Genomic DNA, 21,862 nt, shown 5'->3' on the forward strand with positions numbered 1-21,862 from the left:
AAGTTTGGGGGTATTTGATCACTCATATATTTCATGCATTTATACTATCCATTTCTAAAGTCTTTGTGATGTTTTTGTGTTAAAATTGTGGCATTTTACCTAACCTTGTGTTAAGGGTCTTGTATTTCATTAATTTCTTACCTTCAGTATTAATGTGTAACATTTCTTTTATAAGTTGGCCATGAATGAGATGTTATGTTGCAAAATTTTCATAAATACAATTGTAACACTTTTAGAATGCCTAGTCATAAACTAGTCTTGTAAATCTTGCATTTTGATTTTGTTCCATCATTTTATTAATATTGGCTTGTGGCTATGGATTTTATGGCAACGCCTGTAAAAGGATGAATTGGCTTTAATTGCTCTCTCATTTTGTGACAGGTGGTTTTGAACTTGGGATCCCTCCAAAACTCACATGAGGCACAGATTAGCTGTTTGGGTTTGTCGGCTGATGGAAGTGCCTTGTGTACAGGAAGTTGGGATACAAAGCAAAAGGCAGAAAACGTGGGTTGTCTGTGACGAAAAAGAAAGAGCTGCGTGGGCAGCTGTAAGGATAGAGAGAAGTGGGAGCGTGAAAAGTGAGTGGAAAGGAGGAGAGACAGCTGTGAGCGCAGGAAAGGAGAGCCTTGCGGGGGAGCAAAGCTGCCTTGCGGCATCAGAAGCACGGGGGGTCAGACGTGCAAAAAGGAAAGAAGCAGGGCGTGGAGGGCTGCCCTTGGCAGCCTGGAAAAAACAGAAAGAAAAAAATATAAAAGAATAAAAAAGGCGCAGGGAACTGCACAGAGGGCAGTGAAACAGAAATAGAGGGATGACAAGAGCAGAAAAATATACAGAGGCACGGGGGGAATAAGAACCAGCGTGGAAGTCAAAAGGAAAGCAAGGTGTCAGACGCAGAATAAAATAGAATAGGATAGAGAGAATTGGAACGGGGGGAGGCGCAGAAATAAGGGGGAGCGAGGTCAGAGGTACGGGAGGAAAAAAATAAGGAATAGGCTGCCCTTGGCAGCTGGCGAAGAGAAAAAGGAGCGCATGTGAGAAGGGGGAGACAGAAGAATAGACGCGGGAGTGAGAGAGGAATAAGAAGGCAGAGAGCAGTTAAAAAAAAAAGAGACTAAACTGTGCGAAGGCAGAAAATAAAAAGGTCAGGAAAGATATAGCTGCTTTGCAGCTAAGTGAGCACAGGAAGGAAGGCACGGAAGTAAGCACAGAGAGCAAGGCAGCAAGAAAAATTCGAGGCTTCAATCTAGTTTCTTGGTTTTATCTTCTCAAACCCATGTTTTGCTTTTGGTTTAATTTGAGAATAATGTGTAACTAATTTTTAGTAGTTAGGGGCTGTTTTGAAGCCCCGAATATGATCGTAAATTTGTTGTGATATTTTGTTTGAATGACTTTTATGAAAGGATGAAAATTGTTTCACTACTTATCTCATTGATAAATTCTTTATGTGTTTCTATGGATGCATACATAGTGAGCATATCTAGGATTTTAATGCTATGAATATATGTCTGCCTGCCCTTGTTGAATGAGGACCTACATATGTTCTAGAGTAGCACTTGTTAATTGTGGTTAACATGTGAAACGATTTCTAGGAGAAGTAAGACAACACCAGTACTTACGATGCCTTGTGATGACTCAAACTCTTTTTATTCTTAATGATTTCTACTTGTTAAATCTATGAACACACCATTCTAGATTGCATGCTAGGGACTAAGTTAAGTTGAAAACACCATTCTCTTAACATACTACGTAAGAAAGAGTAATAAGTTGTGTTCTAACATTGAGCCAACTTGAGCATCTTCATCCGGAAATAAAAGGGATTTGAATGAAACATAACATACTTGCATGATTATTTGGTGGTGGAAAGCATGTCCCCTAACTCATTTTCTTAATTTGTGAATTAAAATCTATTGGTATTATTTAAAATCTGTTTCTGTACTGTTTTTGTACGATTTAATTTAAATAGCAAATCAACTCCAAAAATCCCAAAATTTCGTGTGAGCATAGCTTGGTGTGTCTATTTATGTGTATAAAATTTCGTTGCATTTGGATAAGTTTAAGTTAGTCTAAAAATTATTGTTCGGTGGCTGGTCAGTGGAGACAGCCACCCCGTTTTTGTGACATTTTAAGTATTTGGATAAAACAATCTTCTGCGGGAAAGACCCTTATTTTCATATGCTACAATTGACAAATCTTAGTGTGAATAAGGAAAATTAATAGGATTATTGTGTGCTACTTTGTGGTGCGTTATAATTCCCTACCACTCCTGCCCAGAGTTAGGGCACAGTCTATCATGTGATGTTCACCTCCCGCACCATATGCTCACCTTGGATCCAAGTTAGGTGCACATGTTTATCGTACAGACCACTTTAGATGGTTCCGATTCGTAGGTAACCCACGATTATTTGCACAGTGTTCACGTGATCGTAACTAAAGCATATTTATATTACACCTAGTCCTGTCATACAAACCACTTTAGGTGGTTCCGACTCGTGTGTAGGATTTGATTTGATTTGATATGATTGAGATTGGTTATGAGCTATAGACTCAGCCGTGCAGGTCACGTAGGTGGAGCCGACTGATATGATATCTGGCATTGATATAGTTTAACTGAATTATTTATGGCATTTCATTGAGATACTTTGGCATGGTATATTTCTATGATTTTCATCCTGAGCATGATTTCGTTATAGAATATATTATATTTTTTTGGGAAAATTATACAGGTTTTACGGCGAGGGGTTAGAACTTTTGAGAAATGATACGATTTTGAAAAGCTTTGTTTTTGCCCACTCACACTTTCTATTTTGCGCTCCTCTAGGTTTTAGGTAGTAGTGCTTGGTTGCTCACGGGGATTTTGAAAGTGGTTCTAATAGAACATCATAAATGTAGGATCACCCTTGGGTGTTGTATAATTAGCACTTGTCCTGCTTGACTGCATCTAGGATATTTATGCTCTGGTTGTGTATTTCACATTTAATCATGCACTCGCACTCTATCTTAGCTAGTACTGTTGTCAGTTTTGTTTTTATTCACTCGTATTTCTTTATATCATTATTGCTTCCGCATTGTGCACCTGGTTACGTCACGCTGACGTGATGGCCAGCATACCTTAATTTAGGTCGGTGTGTGTCAGTTTGGTATCAAAGCATTAGGTTTGCAGTCTTTCATATCTTGAGAATTTCTAATTATTTTGGTCTCTTCTGTCAGAACTATGTCATCTCGTAGAGATCGAAGTCCTTCTGTTGAGCTTAGTTTGCCCGATATAGCTCAGTTAGGGGAAGCTTTAAGTAATGCTATTTAGTCTTCGCTCCGTCTTCCCTAAAGCACACCTATTGAGACTGTGTATAATCTGAAGCTGAATCATTTTATGGGGAATAAAGGACATGAAGGAGCGGAGAAATGGATCAATCATATTGAGAAGACTTTTCGTGCAATGTAGAGTCAAGGGAATCTTCATCCCGATAGGTGGCTCAAGATGACTACCTGGTTTTTGGGTCCGGAACCTGCATCTTAGTGGAGATAAGAGTCTTATCAGTTGACCCCAGAGAAAATTACGGATTGGGAAGTATTTAAGCAGTTGTTTCAGAAAAGGTTTATTCCCCTTGAGTATATTGATCTCAAAAAGCAAGAGTTTACTAAATTAAAGCAGGGGAAGATGACGGCAAATGAGTATTATAGAAGATTCACTGACTTGTCTCGTTATCATCCGAAGGTTACTGATAATCCGGTTGAGATGCTTCGTCGTTTTAGGTTGGGTACTAAAAAGAAATGGCGTTCTATAGCAACCTCGACTCCTTGTGCCACTTACCAGGAGTTTTATGAGATTTCGTTGAGGATTGAGGACTCATAAAATATGCCCAGTGAGAATGGGAATCAGAGGCGAGATGATAAAGGTAAAGGTCAGTCTTCTCAAAGACCTCACAGGACTCAGAGCTTTAAGAGAAGTGGAACTAGTTCCAGTTCTTTTAGCGGAGGTTTTAGTGCCACTGGTCAGATGAAAGGTCGTAGATTTTCAGGAGGTCATAGATTCCAGAGACAGGGTGCTACTTTGTGTCGTATATGTAATAATAGGCATTTTGGAGAATGTAGACGGGGCATCAGTGGATGTTTTACTTGTGGGCAGATGGGACATAGAGATATAAATTGTCCCCAGAATCAACAGAGGCCCCAGCAGCCTTCTATGCCATCACCAGCGCCGATCCAGCAAGTTCCAGGGTCTGGTAGTTATGGTCAGACTGGTCGAGTTGGTGCTTACCATTATCATGGCGATGCCGCTTCTTATGCTTCATGGCAGTATCAGTATTCGCAGGATCCTTATTACCAAAATGGATATTCTTAGTATCCTAGAGGGTATACACCGTATCCTCCCATTCCAATAGGTGGATCTCAGTGTTATCAGGGAGGCAGCCCCAGTAGGTAGATATTACTTCCAGTAGTGGGGATTTTCAAGGCAATCTGATCAGCCAAGCCAAGGACGAGATGTGCAGAGGCGAGGTAATCAGGTTAATAGAAATCGTGGGGGACGACAACAAGCTCAGGGACGTATTAATAATATATCATTGCAAGATGCTCAGAATCATCCACACTTGCTCATGGGTATGGTGCGAAATATATAAGCACACAAATTAAACCCTATTTTTATCAAATGTAGTAAAGTATGTAAGTAGGGATCGTTCTAAACCGGGGATTAGGAGGGCTTGCTAAAACCTCTAAACTAACTCAAAAACATAAAAACAAAGTTAAAAACGTTTGAATAGACTTAAAGAACTCAAAACAGGTTCACAAGACTCAAAATAACTTAAAGACACTCAAAACTGCCTAAAAACACAAACTAGGCAGTTTCTGACTCTAGCACAACTTTGGACGAAATTTGGGTTTTGACTTGACTCAAAACACTCTAAAATACAAACAAACAAATTTTAAACACTTTGAAACAAGAAAGTAAAAAGGGGGATTTTAGTTTTGATGAATTTGAAACAAACAAACAAGTTATAAAACTAGGAAGATTGTAAAACAAATTTAAGAAATAAGATGATGGATGGATTAGTTAGAGGTCCGTTCTTCACACATGACACACTTGTATATGAATTGATTTCCAATTGCTTTTCAATAAACTATGATGCTCAACACCCCAGATTAATTAGGTACGCTTAAATTAATCCTCAGATTTTCCTAATTTCATTGAATTGGATGATTGCATACAACAACCCAAAGCATTCCCACAAGTTCCCTACATGAATTGCATAATAGAGATACAAGCAAGAATCATTAAGTTCTATGAAAATCATAAGTATTGACGAAACACTTGTAACTATGAATTGCATGAAACTTATGCCAAGAATTCAATTAACGCGATTGTGATAAACAACCTTCACTACTTATGAATATAAATTTGTAACGATTAGGTGAAACTCATTTATATTCTAGCATCTAATTCATGCATGAAAACTAAGTATGCATCCTTAATAAACATACAAGAATTAGTTATGAATAAAATAGATAATTGAATTGCAATCACAACTTATCAAATCACAATTGGAAGAAATCAATTTAAATCTCAAGCACGTTCATGGCTTCAAACTTCCCCCTAACTAAATAGGGGTTTAGCCACTCATACTTACAAAGCAAAGATAAACAAATTTAAACATTGAAAACAAAAGAAAGAAGACACCTAAAAACGCTCCAACAATCCAATTTGAATGGCAAGCACGTCCAAGATCCTTCTTCTTCTCTTTGTAGCGGCACAAGGTGTGGTTTGATGGATGAGTGGTAAATTATGGTGGTGGATGGATATAGGTGGGTTATGGTGAAGGGTGGATGGGTGGATTGTGTTCTCTTTGGTTTTCTTCCTCTCTTGCCTTGAGTTTGCATGTGGGCTTCTTTGCATGTGTTTATCCTTGCAATTACACACACACTTGCACACACAAAAGCCCAAAACGTCCATCCTCATGTCTCCATGTTTGCACCATCCAATCTTAGCCCAAAAATGCTCCAAAATGCTCCAAAATGCATCTTCTTGCATCCTTGGCCCATAGAACCTACAAACACACAAAAATGGCTTAAACTACTAACATAACTAAGAACTAAGAACATAAATGCACGAAAACAAACATACTAAGTCGCATAAATATGCTCCTATCAGGGTACGTTAAACATTCTTGGTCACTTTGCTAGAGTTTTAATTGATTGTGGTGCTACACATTCTGTCATTTCTCATACATTTGCTCAAGTGACGCAACCTCATCATACACCTCTAGGGTATTGTTTAGAGTTTGCTATGCCTAGAGGGGAGAGATGTTATGTTGATTGTGTATATCCAGGATATCCAATGATGGTGGAGGAGGTAGTCATGCCAGCTAATCTTATCCCGTTAGATATTGTTGATTTTGATGTGATTTTAGGCACATATTGGTTGCATTATAATCATGCCAATATAGATTGCTACGGGAAAGCAGTTACTTTCCATCGTCCTGGATTACCTGAAGTTACTTTTGTGGGTAATCGTAGTGGGGTGAGGCATGTTGTTATTTCTGCTGTAAGGGCGAAAAGGTTATTGTCAAAAGGTTGCCATGGATATTTAACTCATGTAGTGTTGAATAATGTTGCTTCTAGTAGTGTGGAGGATGTTCGAGTAGTCAAACATTTTCCTGATGTATTCCTTGATGATTTACCTTGATTGCCGCCAGACCGAGATGTGGAGTTCACTATTGATTTGCTTCCAGGTACGGATCCTATATCTTTGACTCTATATAGAATGGTTCTTGCTGAATTGAGGGAGTTGAAAGTTCAGTTGTAGGAATTAATTGATAAAGGTTTTATTCGGCCTAGTACCTTGGTTATTACCAGTTGAAGATTAGCAGTGAGGATGTCCCTAAAACTGCTTTCAGGACTCGTTATGGACATTATGAGTTTCTAGTGATGCCATTCGGATTAACAAATGCACCATCAGATTTTTTCATGGATTTGATGAATCTAATATTCCAACCATATATAGATAGGTTTGTCATTGTTTTTATTGATGACATTTTGGTATACTCTAAGTCTAAAGTAGAGCATGTTCAACATCTTACTTTTGTGTTGAAGAAATTAAGGGAACATCAGTTGTATGCTAAGTTTCGCAAATGTCAATTTTCGTTGAATCAAGTGTCATTTTTGGGACATGTCATTTCTGCTCAAGGCATTTAAGTGGATTATCAAAAAGTGGCAGCTGTGGAGAATTGGGCGCAACCTTGAACCGTCACTGAGGTACGGAGTTTTCTTGGCCTAGCAGGCTATTATAGACGGCTTGTTAAGGATTTTTCAGTCATTGCTTTGCCATTAACGAGGTTGACTAGAAAAGAAGTTAAGTTTGAGTGGGATGATAATTGTGAGCAAAGTTTTCAGCAGTTGAAGTATTATTTCACTCATGCACCTGTTTTGGCAGATGATAGTGGTAATTTTGAGTTTTACAGTGATGCTTCCTTAAATGGTCTAGGTTGTGTGTTGATGTAACATGGTAACGTGATTGCTTATGCTTCGAGACAGTTGAAGCCTCATGAGAAGAATTATCCTACTCATGATTTGGAGTTAGCAGCTATCATCTTTGCTTTGAAGATTTGGAGGCATTATCTATATGGTGAGAAATGTAAGACCTTCACAGATCATAAGAGTCTTCACCATCTTTTCACTCAGAGAGATCTTAATCTTCGGCAGCGAAGGTGAATTGAATTACTAAGTGATTATGATTGCATGATTGAGTATCACCCTGGTCGTGCGAATGTAGGAAGACTCCAGTTAGACTCAATGCCATTTATGATTGTCATGTTCCTCTTCTTGCATATTTAAGGTCCACTGAAGTGGAGTTAGGAGTGGAAGATCGAGAGAAAGCCTTATTTGCTAATTTTCAAGTCAGGCCAATTTTAATTGATCGTGTACTTGAAGCCCAGATGGATGATGAAGAGACCCAGGAAATAATTCAAGCAAGGAATCGGGGGAAAAAGAAAGACTTTAGAATTTGAGAAACTGTTGGCTTGCTTATGTAGGAGTAGGATGTATGTGCCAAATAATATGGAATTAAAGAAGGCAATTCTTGATGAAGCACATATTTCAGATTATGCTATGCATCCATGAGGTACAAAAATGTATCATACCATTCGACCATTTTATTATTGGCCGGGTATGAAAAGAGAAAGTGTTGAATATGTGAGGAGGTGTGTCATTTGTCAGCAAGTCAAAGCAGAAAGAAAGAAGCCTTTTGGATTGATGTAGCCACTTCCCGTTCCACAGTGGAAATGGGAAAATATTACTATGGACTTTGTGTACAAGCTTCCTCGTCCACAGAATGGGTATGATGGCATTTGGGTGATAGTTGATCGGCTTACTAAGTTAGCATTTGGGTGATAGTTGATCGGCTTACTAAGTCAGCACAATTTATTCCTGTGAGGGAAAAGTATACTTTAAGCCAATTAGTTGAATTATTTGTATCAAAGATTATGAAGTACCATGGAGTCCCAGTTAGTATCATCTCGGATCGTGATCCTAGATTTACTTCCAAATTCTGGATAGCATTCCAGGAAGCTCTTGGTTCGAGATTATTTTATAGTACAGCATATCATCCTCAAACAAATGGACAATTTGAGATGACCATTCAGACGTTGGAAAATATGTTGAGATCTTCAGTGTTGCAGTTTGGTGACGCTTAACTTAAGCGATTGGATTTAATGGAATTTGCCTACAATAACAGCTTCCATTCTAATATTGGTATGTCACCTTTCGAGGCTCTTTATAGTAAATCTTGTCGCACACCCTTATGTTTGTCGGAGGTTGGTGAAAGAGTTTTGGTAGGTCCTGAGATAGTGGAGGAGACTACATAGAATATTCAGGTGATTAAGTCTAACCTGAAAGCAGCCCAGGATCAACAGAAGAGTCTAGCAGACCGACATGCCACTGACCGGATGTATAATGTAGGTGATTGGGTATTTCTGAAGCTATCACCATGGAAAGGTGTTTTGTGGTATGGAAAGAAAGGCAAGCTGAGTCCTAGGTACATTGGACCATATATAATCACCGAGCAAGTCGATGAGGTTGCTTACAGGCTTGAGTTGCCTCCAGAGTTATCCAAAGTGCACGATGTTTTTCATGTCTCTATGCTTCATCATTATGTCTCAGATCCTTCTCATGTGATACCTCCTTAACTATTGGAAATTAATCTACACTTGTCTTATAATGAGGAGCCAGTGATGATATTGGATTGGAAAGATAAGGTTCTGAGGAATAAGACCGTGCGCCTGGTGAAAGTTTTGTGGAGGAATCACTCGGTGAAGGAAGCCAATTTGGAGACAGAGGACTGAATGAGAGATTTGTACCCAAGGTTGTTTTATGATTATTAGTGGGTTGCATTTATTATGTAAATTTCGAGGACGAAATTTTCTTAAGGGGGTAGGTTGTGACAGCCCGTCCCCAAACGTATATATTATTTATCCTCAAGAGCGTGGAAATTTCTATTATACCCTTTTTATTATTGAGTTGTGTGTGTGTGTGTGTATAAACTAAGGTTTTGGACCAATAGGTTATATTCCTTATTATTTGGACCTAATTAGAACTAAGGTTTTGGACCAATAGGTTATATTCCTTATTATTTGGACCTAATTAGAACTAAGGTTCTAATTGTTTTGGTTGGTTGTAAGAAAATCTGGACCACACACACACACCCATGCCCAATCCCATTGACCTTCTCTCTCTCTCCTCCCTCTCAGATTTTCTGCCATTTCCGTACAATACGTATGGACAAACCTCAAACCAAGCAATTTCTTCACGGATCTAGGTTTTTGAAGTCATCTTTGTGTTCCTTGTGAGCTTAGGAACACATCTATACCGTTTTTAGAACTTGAAGACCTCATTTTCCCGAGAACCCAATTTTGGGTTACTGTTCATGCACTCGTGATTTCAAATTTGTTAGGAGATTTTAAGCTTTTAGTGACCTTTAGGACGTCTCCATGAAGCTCGGAGAAGAAAAACGAAGTGAATTGGATGTCGGGAAGTTGAGTTTGGCAAGTTTCAATTTTGGCTGGATTATCAAGGTTTCTCCAGCGAGATTCTATGGATGTGAGGGCTTAAAATTGGTAAGGTTTTGTTCTACTCATTGTAAGCTTCAATTTGGTACAAATTTCATGAGTTTTTGTGGAAAAATGAGCGAGATATTGAGATTTTAAAATTTCCCAGTTTTCGGCAATCGCAGCGGTGACTAGCACCGAACTCTGACGAACCAAGGAAGAAGGAGGAGAATATTCCGTCAAAGTTGACGAAATATTCTGATGCTGTCAAGTAACTTTAACGGCATATTCTAGTTTTTAACAGAATATTCCCTAACACCATTAGGGAATCAGTTTGGTGTGCCAGGCACGTGCCTGCTTATGAGCAGTGCGTCTGGCGGTGCCTTGGCTGGCATGTGAGGGCGCATGGGTGCTCGGAATTTTTTTCTAAAAATATGGGGATGTTCCTAAGGTTGAGTAGGTCATGGTGGTATATTCAAATACCCCATTTGAGCATTGTATGAGACGTTATTTCCTAGTTTTGTATATGCGCTTTAAATAACGTTTATTCAGTTATTTCGCATATAGGTGAGACCTATCATGAGGACGAGAGCCATCAATCGAGGCTTGGGGGCTACGACCTTTTGACATACTAGTGAGTGGGTTTTTGGTTTTCCGTATATACCTGTATACTTGAGATTTTTCTCAGAAAATGAATTTGAATGATTATATGTTTTGAAATGCCATGCAAAGTATCTGCCTATTTTATTTATGCATTAGTGGTTGCATATATTTATGATTGGTACTGTGGACGCACAGGTAAGTTCCAGGTAAGTTCATAAATTAAAGATATGAGATTGCTTCAGTTATGCAAGATATGATGTGATTATGATGTGATGCATTTGAGACCTCATAAACCTACACCTCGGTGTTTATGCTCCCGCCCAAAGTTAAGGCACAGTCCTTCACGTGATGTTCACCTCCCGCACCATATGCTCACCTTGGATCCAAGTTAGGTGCACATGCTTGTCGTACAGACCACTTTAGGTGGTTCGACTCGTAGGTGATCCGCAATTATTCGCACAGTCTTCACATGATCGTAGCACTAGAGCATATTTATATTACACCTAGTCTTGTCGTACAGACCACTTTAGGTGGTTCCGACTCATGTCTAAGATTTGATTTGATTTGATTTGATATGATTGAGATTGGTTATGAGCTATAGACTCAGCCGTGGAGGTCACGTAGGTAGAGACGGCTGATATGATATCTGGAATTGATATAGTTTAATTGAATTATTTATGGCATTTCATTGAAATACTTTGGCATGGTATATTTCTATGATTTTCATCCTGAGCATGATTTCGTTATAGCATATATTATATTTTTCTGGGAAAATTATACAGGTTTTACTGCGAGGGGTTAGATTTTTGACAAATGATACGATTTTGAAAAGCTTTGTTTTTGCCCACTCACACTTTCTGTTTCACGCCCCTCTAGGTTTTAAGTAGCAGTGCTTAGTGGCTCACGAGGATTTTGACGGTGGTTCTGACAGAACATCATAAATGTAGGATCACCCTTGGGTGTTGTATAATTAGTGCTGGTCCTGCTTGTGTATTTCTCATTTAATCTTACACTAGCACTGTATCTTAGCTAGTACTGTTGTTAGTTTGGTTTTTATTCACTCTTATTTCTTTATATCATTATTGCTTCCGTACTGTGCACATGGTTACGTCACGCTCACGTGACGGCCAACACGCCCTGATTTAGGTTGGGGTGTGTCATTATACAAATTAGATTTTAAATAAAAAACCATAATTTGTGGGATTAAAAATATTAAAATATAAATATATTGTTGTGTTTCTGTATATGTAACATCCCACATCGCCTATGGGAATGGATCTTGCAAGGCTTATATGTATATTCCTATCTCTACCTAACAGGAGACCTTTTGGGAGCTCACTGGCTTTGGGTTCCATTGGAACTTCGAAGTTAAGCGAGTTCTCGCGAGAGCATTCTCAGGATGGGTCACCCACTGGGAATTTCTTGTGTGAGTTCCCAGAAACAAAACCATGAGGGCATGGTCGGGGCCCAAAACGGACAATATCGTTATATGGCGGAGTCGAGCCCGGGATGTCACAATTTGGTATCAGAACCAATCCCTGGCCGGAAGTGTGCCGACAAGGACGTCGGGCCCCTATGGGGGGTGGATTGTAACATCCCATATTGCCCAGATGGATGAAACCTGCAAGCCTTATATGTATATTCCCATCTCTACCTAACACGAGGCCTTTTGGGAGTTCATTAACTTCGGGTTCCATCGCCTATGGGAATAGATCCTGTAAGCCTTATATGTATATTCCCAACTTTACCTAGTACGAGACCTTTTGGGGGATCACTGGCTTCGGGTTCCATCGAAACTCCGAAGTTAAGCAAGTTCGCGCGAGAGCATTCCCAGGATGGGTAACCCACTGGGAAGTTCTCGTGTGAGTTCCCAAAAACACAACCGTGAGGGCGTGGTCGGGGCCCAAAGCGGACAAAATCGTGCTACGGTGGAGTCGAGCCCATGATGTCGTGGAGGCCCGGGCCGGGATGTGACAGTATATATATATATATATATATATATATATATATATACACATACATACATACATAAACATGGGTACATTCATCAAAATTAACCAAAAAATTTATTGTATCAAAACATGGGTACATTCTTCAAAATCACAAAAAAAAGAAAGATATTAGGCTTAATAATATTAGTAAATTTCTTCGATTAAACTTGACATGGATACATTTTAAAATCAAAGAAAAAAGAATGTACCCATATAAGTTTAAAAATAGATTAGAAAAAAATTGAATAGATTTTATATATATATAAAAAGGGTACATTTTACATATAACAAATTGGTATATTTAAGAATGAGTACATTTTAAGATTACAAAGTTTCATGAATGGGTACATATAATTAGCATGGGTACAATTAGCAAAATAAAAAGTACAAATAAAAAAAAATATATAGGTACAAATACAAATAAACTTTAAAAACTATGGGCACAAAAAAAATTAATATATGGGTACAAATTAAAATTGAAGAGAAAATTGGTACAAATTAAAAAAAAATTACAAATTAAAAATGGGTACGAACTAAAACTATTAAGGTTGTCACATAAAAAATTACCCCTTTCTTTAGTTACTGAATCAAGATGATTAGTACTGATGGCATTATTCTAACCTACTTTTAGTTTTACAAATTGTTGATGTTCATTGCCAATCAAGTCAAAAGTTTTATTTGAATTATCTTTTGGCCTTGTATACAATAATATCGCTATTTGTCCAACTTCAAACATTATAAAATGATCTTCTCGGGCCACTTACATACATTAACAAGCCAGTTATCTTACAAATCCAGTCCCACACAAAGATGGTAGCTACCAACACAAATTATGACCGGAAAAGTGAAGTTGTTTGCACTTAAAATATACCCATTTTTAGTTATTTGGGCAATTTGGGTAAAATATGGCATTTGGAGGATTAATGAGCAAGAAGACTAACTTGGAAGATATTTAGCTATCAAGTGGGATAGGTTAGCACTATAATATTGTTTCTCATATTTGTTTTGGTGGTGGAGGTTTGCCAAGAGAGTTGTTTAATCAAGATAAGTGCATGCTTTTTCATGCAAGTGGATGAGAATGCACCATGAGAGCTTTCGGACAAGGAACATGTGAAAGAAGCCAACTTGCTTGTTTTAAATGTTAGTTTATTACAAGTGAGAAAACATGTGATGAAAGCATGTGGTGGAGATGCAAGTTTCCCTTTTAATATTGTTTCTACATGCAAGTTGGCAAATGCAATGCAAGCTGCCCAAGCAATGAAATACAAGTTGCCCAAGCTTCTTTCAGGCAAGTACAAAGATCTCAACAAGGGGCTCTTCCAGACCTCTATATAAAGAAGCAGATGGAGAATGATTATAGACACTCAAACAAACAAACAAATACAAGCACAAACTCTGCTCAAACTAGATTTGCCAAAAGCCTTTTTTTATCTAGTTTATTAGCTCTGCTGCTCACTTGCGGTATCGATCTCATTTGTAGGTTTTATGTACTCATTTCCAGTCATATAAATTACAAGCAATCTACAATACCAGTCATTTATGTCCCTCTGTTATTCACACTTCCAACAACCTTGTTATTTACTTGTTGTTACATTTCTCCATATAAGTAAAGTCCTTATTTTTAAGGCAAAGAAAGAGCCTTGATTTGAGCTACTCCCACTCAATGGCACAATCTCTTGGTTTGAAGTCAATCTCAGGCGCAACCTCAATCATTAAAATCTTGTCTACTAGCGGCATCTAGTAGTGGCACGCCCGCACCCACGAATCTTGTATGTGAAGTAAATCCCCGACTTGCCCATGAGGCCTATGGCGGATTTAGGGAGCAAACATATTTTGGCACGCCCAGTGGGACCCTTATATGAAGTTAGATCATGAACAATCCTTATGTTCATGATTTTTCTGCTTTTTCGGAGGATGACAGTGTGGAAGAGCGCCCAAGCTATGGCTATCACATAGAGCCAACCTATGAGTTACCAACTTATAGGTACATGGCTGAAGAATACTCAAGTCCCATGGAATATGATTGTTGGCCAACTCATGGCCATCAAATAAATAATAATCTTGAAGATTGGCCAACTTATGGCTATGATGAAGGTTATTATTCTTTTGAAGACAATCACATTCATGAATACTATAATAGGCCAACAAATGGCTTTGAGTATCAAAATGCTTCCAATGAGTACATAGAGCCAATATATGAGATGACAGTATAATAGGCCAACAAATGGCAAATTAGAGGAGGTGTCCAAACTCCATATGGCAAGCATCGAATATGGTGAAGAGGTGACTAAGTGTTTTAAAAAGGTAGAGGAAAGCTATACAACTTTTGGAGAAACTTTGAGAAAGTTGATAGATCAAATATCTCAAATCCCCTCTACAAAGCACACTCACCCTACTACAACCAAGGAAGAACAAATCATACACGTTGATGAAGGCCAAACAATGGCCCCACCCAATGAAAAATCCATGAAAATGGATATGGTTGTAGAAGACCAAGCCGACATATCGAAACCAATAACAGCTAAGATGGAGCTTATGGCTATTGTAGGCCAAACACCAACGCTCGGGGGGCTCGAACTCACACCTCATGTGGAGCCCGAAGAAGAAGAAAAAAGCTCATATACTCCTCCCCGCCAACACAAGCATGTTGCCCGCATCGAGATCTTGAGAAGGACAAAGCTCGGGATCAAACATGAATGACCACCTCCTATGGTTCCCAAGCTACATAGCATGGCCAATTTAAAAGGTGGATCTGATCTTTCTATACTCAATTTTAAAAAGAGAAAAAGATTTGAGTGTTAAGAGATATCTGGGCAATCAAGGGGCTTGACCAATATGCCCAAGTAGGGCTTATTTTGTTGTTTCCTCTTTTGCCCTAAGTGGAACTCCCTGTCTTCCTTTTCTTCTTTCTTTCTCTCTTTCCGTTTCTTTCTCTCCTGTTTCCTTTTGCCCGAAAGTAGGTGCCCAATCCCTCCCTTTTTTTTATTTATTATTTCTTTCTCTTTGTCTTGTCTTGTCTTTCACTTTGCCTGAAAAGGGCTCTATATATGTATGTATATTATATATATATATATATATATTATATTATAGTTTTGAAAAAAGATAACAAAGAAAATATAAAAGATTAAAATCTGGTTTGTTTTAATTTGCCTGAAAAAAGGCTCTCTCTCCTCTTGCTTTTAAAAATCTGGGTACCCTTTTTCACCTTGCCCGAGTGGGCATTTCTGTTGCCCGACTAAGGGCTTTCTTTTTGTTGTTTTGGTTCACCCAAAAAGGCTTGGTCTTTTTGTTCTTTATGTTTTACTGTTCTAGTAGCCTGGCAAGTCTTTCTTTTTATTTGTTTTTATTTCCACTTGCCCGAAATGGCTGTGTTTTCTTTGTCTGTTTCTTGCATTGTCACAAAGAAAAGATATAAAAATTAAAAATTCCAAAAACCACAAAAATGCTTTGCTTTCTTGCTTTTGTTTTTCTTGCTTTCTTTCCCTTTTTGTTTTCTTTCTGGGGAGCTTTACAGAAAATATCAAAAATCTGAACAATTTGCAAGTAACCATGTTTACCCTCATTTCCACTTTTCTCCTGTCCAATGGCTATATCTTCCACAACATATCACCCAGATTCATGGAATTTGAAGCCTTATAAAAGCCAAAATCATGGCTTTCCTGTGCAAAATTATATCAAAGAGCTTCTCAATAACTATTGCAAGAAGTGCATAGGGTTATCTTGCCCGACTAGTGGTGCCCGATGGAACCGTGATCATGCCTAACGGAAACGGCGTCTTCCCAGCTGATTTTCACATCACCACCAATAGATTTCGCATGCATCCCCAACTATCACCAGCACCTACTACCAAAGCAGACTATTTATTATTGGGGACAAGCTTTCATGGGTGAGAAAATAAAAGAATGAGGCTGCATTTAAATATGCACTGCGAAAGCTGGAGAAAGATGGCAGAAAATTGATGTTGCAGTTTGCCCAACTTGGTTTCCTTTGCATTTGCCTGACAATCTTTCACTCAAATATAGCTTCCTCAGTCTCAACGGCTATTACAAGAGGGGCATGAATTATGTTGTTATTGCCCGACAGAGCTATAATCTTGCCCGATGGGAATGAAGTCTTCTCTGCTGCAGGGTGTTCTGTCAATCAAACGTGGGGCCCCATGTTTGATCTGGCAAACATATTTGAAGCGTTATTGCCACAACTACTGCAGCTTCAATGATGTGTTACCAAACTGCTTACAAAGAGTTAAGGGCTTGAAGAAGATTGTGAAAATTGCACTGACTCATCCAATAAACCTGTTAATTGCTTCCTAACCCAAAGTTGCTTGAATGGTGGAGGACAAATTAAGCTACTATTAGAAAGTGATTGCCATGTGTTATTGTTCCTCCAGCAATCTGAAGTTTCATGGGAAGAATAAGGTTGATTACCACCCCACGGTCTCCACTGCCTTCTGTTGTTGCTTCCGCATTGACTCCGAACATTTTACAATCTTTGCCCATGTGGCCATACCAAGCTTCAATGGAGCATACCCCTTCCTCAACAACAAGATGGAAATTTTGCGAAAGATGAATCTGTCGAAGATGAGGTAAGCAGCGAAAAAGGAGAAAGTGAAGAAGACAGCGACGAAGAAATTCCATGAGCCCGGGACGGCATTGTGGCTCCAGAACAAATCCATGGGCGTGTATCTCTCATCTGCACTGTTACTTCTTCATCAAGCAGTTTCGAAAAGACACATCATACGTTGAAATTTGCACATCAGGTAAAACAAACTGAAATTCAAGCAGCAGAGATGCCCCTGACTAGCATCAGGTCAATCTTTTAGGGGAGCAGGAAAAAATCTTGTCTGATAAGGTAGCACTCCATTTAAGTGCTCTGAAGCGGTTGCCTGAGGAAGCTTCAAGACACTCCGAGAAGGAGAAATTAAGAGAGAAATGTAAGAGTTAAAAATGAAATCAAGGCAAAGAATAAACAAATAGCTTTGGTGGAGAAGAAAGTTGGAGAGTTCGTTTCACACAACAAAATGGGTCACCTGGAAGCATCCCAATTTATTGCTGAAGTGATGGAGCAATTGTATGAGAAGTCCTTCGAACTTGAGGTTAAAGCTGTTGATAATCGCATAATCCAAGAATAGCTAGAACAAAAAATCGAAGGCCACAAGGGAATGCCTAATTGGATATTTTGCCCAGTTTTATCAACGACAAAAGAACCGAAGAGGTAGACATGCCTCTTCCTTCAAAATCATTCCTGACAGCACAGGAGAGCAAACAAAGTTGCCATTTGTGATCAAGTGTTCTTCATGCTCAAATGTCTCTTATGCCTGCTATATCATCAATCTTCTGGAGAAGCTTATTGGAGTTGTAAGTTTCACAAACTTTGCTCAAATTTGTAAAACTTGGGGGCACTGTTTGCACCTAAATATACCCATTTTTACTTATTTGGGCAATTTGGGTAAAATATGGCATTTGGAGGATTAATGAGCAAGAAGACTAACTTGGAAGATATTTAGCTATCAAGTGGGATAGGTTGGCACTATAATATTGTTTCTCCCATTTGTTTTGGTGGTGGAGGTTTGCCAAGAGAGTGCATGCTTTTTCATGCAAGTGGATGAGACTGCATCATGAGAGCTTTCGGACAAGGAACATGTGAAAGAAGCCAACTTGCTTCTTTTAAATGTTAGTTTATTACATGTGATGAAAGCATGTAGTGGAGATGCAAGTTTCCCTTTTAATATTGTTTCTACATGCAAGTTGGCAAATGCAATGCAAGCTGCCCAAGCAATGAAATATAAGCTGCCCAAGCTTATTTCGGGCAAGTACAAAGATCTCAGCAAGGGGCTCTTCCAGACCTCTATATAAAGAAGCAGATGGAGAAGGATTATAGACACTCAAACAAACAAACAAATACAAGCACAAACTCTGCTCAAACTAGATTTGCCAAAAGCCTTCTTTTATCTAGTTTATTAGCTCTGCTGCTCACTTGCGGTATCAATCTCATTTGTAGGTTTTATGTACTCATTTCTAGTTATATAAATTACAAGCAATCTACAATACCAGTCATTTATGTCCCTCTGTTATTCACACTTCCAACAACCTTGTTATTTAGTTGTTGTTACATTTCTCTATATAAGTAAAGTTCTTATTTTTAAGGCAAAGAAAGAACCTTGATTTGAGCTACTCCCACTCAATGGCACAATCTCTTGGTTTGAAGTCAATCTCAGGCACAACCTCAATCATTCAAATGCCGTCTACTAGCGGAATCTAGTAGTGGCACACCCGCCCATGGCGGATTTAGGGAGCAAACAGAAGTAAAAGCTTTTGATGAGACTAAAGAAGGAGTTAAAGGCCTCGTTGATGCGAGCATAACTGAGGTTCCTAGAATTTTTCATTGACCACCAGAGTCGGATGATCACTACCACATCAACAATCCCAGCTCTGATTCAGAAGCCACCCAGTTTAGCATCCCAGTCATAGACCTTCAAGGCCTAGATCGACTTGATAGTCCAACTAAACGCAAGGAGATTGCTGCGAAAGTCGGAGAAGCGTCAGAGACTTGGGGCTTTTTTCAAATTATCAACCATGGAATACCTGTTGGTGTTCTGGAGGAGATAAAGGATGGGTTACGAGGGTTTTTCGAGCTAGACACTCAAGTGAAGAAGGAGCTTTATACTCGTGATCCCTGTAAACCTGTGATCTACAATAGCAACTTTGATCTTTACAGTGCACCGGTGACTAATTGGAGGGATACTTTTATGTGTGATGTGGCTCCTAATCCTACCAAGCCAGAAGACTTGCCACAAGTATGCAGGTATGTGACAAGATAGTTCATAATTCTCTGCAATCAGTGGTAAACTTTTAAATTATATCTTTGTCATGATTAATTGATTTGATGACTTGATCATGTATTTACTTTGGTGCTTATGGAGTTACATACTTTTACCAGTATAACATAGGCATGTGGTCCAATCTTTCGGCCAACACTGGAAATCCATTTTCTAAGGCAAAGGCCTAAATTTATTAGACATAAAGCAGGGTTGGAATTGGTTTTATTGAATACAACAAAACTTAGAATTTGAAAAGCAAAAAGATACATATATAAGCCGGTCAACTCACCATATTGGTTAAATTTCTATATTAATTTCAACTTGCAGAGACATACTAGTTGAATATTCGATGCAAGTAATGAAGTTGGGGAGGTTATTGTTCGAGTTGTTGTCGGAGGCTCTTGGCCTTAAGCCAAGTCACATGAATGACATAGATTGCAGTGAGGGGCTTGTGATTCGAGGCCATTACTATCCTCCTTGTCCACAGCCAGAGTTGACTATGAGCACAAGCAATCATGCTGACAATGACTTCCTCACAATCCTTCTGCAAGAACATATTGGAGGTCTTCAAGTTCTTCATCAGAGCAAGTGGGTTGATGTTCCCGTTGTGCCTGGTGCACTTGTGGTTGCATTGGAGATCTTCTACAGGCAAGTATAAAATAATCATATATATATATATATATATATGTATATATATATATATATTGTTATTGGATAAACAAGTCATCGTTGTATACATTTCGTAATTGAAGATGTTTATTTTCTAATCACCAATTAATAGAAAGTGCTAATGAAAATCTTAATTGTTATCAAAACCTTCGACTTGTTCACTTTGTACATAATTTACTAAATGATCTACAAAATAATCGGCACTATCACTACCATTTGGTGATATTTCTTTATATTTGTAAGTGAATGTCAAGTTTGATTCATTGTGTGGTTTAGCCCAAATACCCCAATCTCTAGAGTTGAGTAATAACACCATAACATTTCTTTTTCTATTATCATGTATGATATATTAGCGTGTCTTATTTGTTTATATTTATGCCATCTCTAAATTTTGTAATCTTTCTTGTGTCAAATTGTTCGAATTAGATTCCAATTGTGTTTTAAATTGATTTTTTTTTGGGGTTTCAGCTCATATCAAACGATAGATTCAAGAGCATACAACACAGGGTACTGGCAAACTGTGTAGGACCAAGGATATTTGTTGCGAGCTTCTTCTGCACAGGGATGTTACCGTTGACAAAACTCTATGGACCAATCAAGGAGTTATTATCGGAAGACAATCCTCCAAAATACAGGGAGACAACTGTGACGGACTACGTTGCTTACTTCAACAACAAAGGCCTTAGTAGCACCTCTGCCTTGTCTAATTTCAAGCTCTGAAGTTGGTCATAGATGATCAGAACTCATATGAACTTGAAAGTTTCTCTACTTATATTCTATAGCCTTACCACAAGGTTATTTATCTATCTTGTAAGGTGATTGTTGGAATATGCTATACTAAATGATAGAATAAAATACATATATTGTGTACATAACTCTCTAGGCTTACAGTGGAAATATCCATGATGATTGGAAAAATTATTGTTTTGACTTTATTTTAGCAGTCTCCATGTGGTGTTCCGTGCTTAATCTACTAAGTACTACGAGTGGGGTAATCAGTAATGTACTTAGTCCGTGACCTGATCTACCAATCATTTGTGCCTCCGACCTACTAGTCATTTGCCCCTATCGATAAGGTAGTGCGTGCACCAGATCATCAAGTTTTATATAGAGAAATGCTAAGGAGAGATTCTCAAGCATGACTCTCTCTGCTACTTCCAAAATTTAACGTCAATTCTTATATTAATATTATAAAATATTATGAAAAAAATCCCACTTTTGTTTTTATTTTTTTTTATTTATTTTTTTTATAGAAGAAAGCTTCATTAAAGCCTGAATGTTTTGGTGCTTGGGGCAAAAGCTCAAAAGTGTTTTTTTTTTTCTATACACGAACATATATTAAAAAGAAAGATTTAAAAATGACTATAACCTACTACTCAGTACTACGGTTTGATAGTATTCCTCTTCACTTGGAAGTGAGAGGTCTTAGGTTCGAATCTCGTGGATGGCGAATTCAATACCAAATTAGGCTTCCCACTGTGTGACCTAGCCAAACTCGCCCTCCCCTTAGTGTAAAAATATCGATGTTCTCAAAAAAAAAAAAAAAGACTATAACCCAAACGAGGGTGAAGGCTAGTGCAATGCACTTGTATGGGCCAATGCAGCCCCAATCCGAGTGCAATTTCCTTGATAAAGTTACAGTTGAGTACTCGGACTGTTTGGGTTAATATTTGAACATTGGATTTAGATGAAGGAAAGCCCTAGGATGCCAACTAAAAGGGGACTTGCCCGAAGCCCAACACCAAGCCAAA

The 21,862-nt window shown here is 38.4% G+C and overlaps 1 pseudogene; it reads left to right on the forward strand.

The window, feature by feature from the left end:
* Positions 1-18,924: 18,924 nt before the first annotated feature.
* LOC103436441 (1-aminocyclopropane-1-carboxylate oxidase homolog 1-like) lies at positions 18,925-20,986 on the forward strand (annotated as a pseudogene).
* The last annotated feature ends 876 nt before the right edge of the window (positions 20,987-21,862 follow it).

The sequence above is a fragment of the Malus domestica genome, chromosome 16 (genome assembly GCF_042453785.1).
Source record: "Malus domestica chromosome 16, GDT2T_hap1".
In the NCBI taxonomy this organism is placed as follows: domain Eukaryota; kingdom Viridiplantae; phylum Streptophyta; class Magnoliopsida; order Rosales; family Rosaceae; genus Malus; species Malus domestica.